Source organism: Triticum urartu, chromosome 7A (genome assembly GCF_056163025.1).
Source record: "Triticum urartu cultivar PI428250 chromosome 7A, HENAU_Tu73, whole genome shotgun sequence".
Classification (NCBI taxonomy): Eukaryota; Viridiplantae; Streptophyta; class Magnoliopsida; order Poales; family Poaceae; genus Triticum; species Triticum urartu.
Window position 1 is genome coordinate 327,705,442 of NC_141879.1, and position 3,957 is coordinate 327,709,398.

A 3,957-nucleotide genomic window follows, 5' to 3' on the forward strand; every position below is an offset into this window, starting at 1 on the left:
CTAGAGCATTCAAGAGGAATTGTGGATCGCCGAGTGACCAAGTCTGTGAAGGTTCGGAAGCCACCTGAAGACTTACCTCGAGTGAGTGGGTGAGGTCTGTGTGACCTTAGCTCAAGGAGAATACGATGAGGACTGTGTGTCCTCAGGTTTAAATACCTAGCCGCTCCAACCAGACGTACAACTGAGACAGCAGTTGGAACTGGTCTACCAAATCATTGTCTTCACCAAGCTCACTGGTTCTATTTACTCAACTCTTTCATTTCCTCATAACTGTGTTGATTGCTTGTTCGTATCTGTGTTTAAAGACTTTGACTGAAGACCTTCTCAATTTCCTCAGTTCAATTTCTTCAGTCTGTTTGTCTTCATCCTGTGTTATCCTGTGTTTACGCTGTCTGTACTCTGTGCTTGTCTTCATTTCATCATGATGACTATGCTTGTGCTCTGTTATGTTTACTTTTGAGTACTTATTCTGCTGCTAGTAGTTCTTCGCTAAGGAATTTCCTCACCTGCAAAATCCTCAGTGAAGAATTCATAAAAATCACCTATTCACCCCCCTCTAGTCGATATAACGCACTTTCAATTTGTATCAGATCAAGGTACTACCTTGTTCTGTGTGACTTTGGTTTAACCGCCTAGAGTTTTAGTTATGTTGACCGCAGGTATGATCAAGGTCTCTGCTGGGTGTCCTACTTTCGATGGGATGGACTACCCCTACTTGAAGAATAAGATGCGAATGCATCTTGAGGCAATTGAGAACGATCTCTGGTATGTTGTGGAAAATGGTGTTCCCTCAGTCACACCTTCTCTGAATGCTGCTGATGTGAAGAGATTCAAGCAACTCGACTCTCAAGCGAAGAATATCATATGTGGCCATCTAAGAAAAGGACAGCATGGAAGAGTGAGTGCGTTGGAAACTGCTAAACTTATCTGGGATAGGTTGTCCAAGGTCAATGAAGGAGTCTCAACACAGCGTGACTCTCGAGTTGATGTTCTTCGCAACCTCTTTAACCGCTTCAAAAGACTCGACAATGAAAATGTTCAACAAACCTTTGATCGCCTCACTAACATCTCAATGAGCTTCAAGCACTTGGTGCCACTGACATCACCGACCATGAGGTGGTGAAGAAATTGCTGAGATCGCTTGATTCCTCATTTGATACTCTAGCATTGATGATACAAGAACGTGCTGATTACAAGTCACTTGATCCCGCTGATATCCTCAAAAGGCTAAATACTCATGAGTTCCAGCTTGCTGAGAAGACAGATCTCTATGGTTCAAGCTATGGCAGATCACGTGCCCTGAAGGCCAAGGCAGTGTCTGAATCTGAAGATGAAGATTCTAGTAGCAGCCTTGATGATCCTGAAGAACTGAGCCATGAGCTAGCACTGCTCGTGAAGAAATTCTAGAAGTTCTCAAGACATGGTCACTTTGGAAAATCCTCAAGGAGCAATGATTCCTCATCCAGTGACTACAAGAAGAGGCTTTGTCACAAATGTAAGAAACCTGGACACTACATTCAAGATTGTCCTCAGTGGGAAAAGGAATCAAAGAAGATGAAATACAAGGATTATAGTTCTGATGACGCGAAGAAAAAGAAGAAATCCTCAAAATCTTCATCATCAAAATCCTCGAAGTCTTCATCTTACAAGAAGAGCAGCTCCAAGAAGGTTCGGGCGTTCATTGGCAAGGAAATGGACTCTGAGGCTGAATCTGAGGAACATGAGGAAGAGGAGGCATCTGAGGAGTTTGAGTCTGGTGTGGTGAGCCTGGCTCTCGCTACTGCTTTCGTCAGCAAGTCCATCTTCAACTCTGAAGAAAATGGCTTCACCAACATGGCTGATGGACACCATGATGACTACGCTCCCACCTATTGCTTCATGGCAAAAGGTGCCAAGGTACTCAAATACCCCTCCTCTGAATCAAGTGAGAATGAATCTGATGAAAACCTCAAACCCAGCTACTCCAAACTTGCTAAGATTGCTGTAAAACAACAAAAGGCTTTTGAAAAGGTTCAAAACATGCTTGACAAAAGTGATGATATGTTGGGTGAAGAAATGGATCACACTAAAACCTTGACTGAAAATCTTCAAAGACTTCAGTCTAGGTTTGACAACCTTCAAGGTCATCCTAGCACTCTCTTATCTGATCATGAGAAGCTTTCATATGAATTTGTTCAAAGAAAGCAAGATCTTGAAAAGTTAAGAGTGAGTTATGAAGATCTTCAAAAGGAGCATGATTCATTACTTGCTCAAAAAATCAGCACTTCTCAGGAAGAATTTGTTCCTCCATGCTTGAAGTGCATTGAACATGAATCTACTAATTCTTCACCTGAATGTTCAAATGCTGCTAATGTTTCAAATTCTTCACCTGCCTCTGCTATCTCTAATTCCTCATCTGAGGTCATTGTTAGTATCACTGACGATGCAGGGCTGAAGGAATTGTACATGACAGGCATGTACAAAAGCCTCAAAGGGAATCGGACTCTTTGTGATGTGCTTAAAAAGCAGATCCTCAACAGGAACCCTAGGAAAGAGGGTATTTCCTCTGAGAGGAAACTCAATGCTGATGGTACATATTGGAAGCCTGAGCAGTACCCCAAAACCTCATGGGTTGCTGCAAAGGGACCTCCAGTTGATCCATCTAACTTATCTAGCTTTGCGTGTGAATCTCCTCATTCTGATGATGAGTCATTTGACTCCAACTATAAACTGCTCAAAAATCAGAATGGTGAAATATTTGCTAGATATGTTGGCACTAACTACAGGAACGGTCCTCCTGTGAAGAAAATCTGGGTTCCCAAAAGGTGCCTTGAAAGTCTTCAGGTGAATGTCCTCAGGACACCACCTGTGAAAAATAGGAATCTCAGATCAAATTCTTCATATGGACCAAATTCCTCAAAAGGGTCAAAGTCCTCATATGAATATCATCGTGCTAACAACTCTGTTTCGCAGGGAAGAGCTAAGCGCTATGAATATGAGAATTCTTCTTCTAATCATTATGTTAATAAGTCCTCGAAGAATTTCTCTGCTTATTCATATCCTTATCCTAACCCCTCTTATGTGAAACGAAATGGACTGGCTTCCATACCACCTTTCTCGTATGGAGATCGCAGAGTGATGAACTCTTTGCCACCCCTTCAGATGTGGGTGGTGAAGAAAAAGAACTAATCTCTTCTGCAGGGTCAGGTCTCCAGACGTACATAATTGTCTGAAGAATTTGCTGGAGACCTGAGGTTGCCTGAAAGGACGCAGGCTAATCATGAAGAAAGGAACTTTCATTTCTCACGTCCTCATACTTCTTTATCTCTTGCTTGATGAAATTGATCTGATGAATTGATGTCATATTCTTCACCGATGAAGTATATGAGTTCGTAAGTTGCACTAATTCATCTACAGGATGATCAACCCAAAGCCACCGAGTGGGTCCTCGATAGTGGATGTACAAATCACATGACTGGTGACAAGAATCTATTGATGGATGCTCCCTTATCGCCATTGCATCTGAAGCATATCATCTTCGCTGACAACGACAAAAGTGAGGTATTGTGTCTAGGTAAGGTTGCGATCACAAAGGATCGACACATGGACAAAGTCATACTTGTCGAGTCCTTAGGATACAACCTCACGTCTGTCTCAATGCTTTGCAATCTTGATATGGTTGTTGTCTTTGGCAAGTACCGTTGTGTTGTGCTTATGGAAGCTGACAATTCGAAAGTCTTCGAAGGCTTTAGGAGAGGAGACTTGTATATTGTTGATTTCTCTACAGGACCACAACCAGCCGTGCGCCTTCTTGCAAAAGCTTCAGAAGGCTGGCTCTGGCATCGACGACTTGGTCATGCAGGCATGAGGAATTTGCACACGCTTGCGAAGAAGAAGCATGTCATTGGCATTGAGAATGTCAAATTACTCATGGATCACTTATCCGGAGCCTGTGAAGCTGGAAAGATGACCAAGGCC

General features: G+C 42.7%; 1 pseudogene; it reads left to right on the forward strand.

Annotated features, from left to right (window-relative positions):
* Positions 1 to 1,170: 1,170 nt before the first annotated feature.
* LOC147959505 (uncharacterized) lies at positions 1,171 to 2,434 on the forward strand (annotated as a pseudogene).
* Positions 2,435 to 3,957: the final 1,523 nt, after the last annotated feature.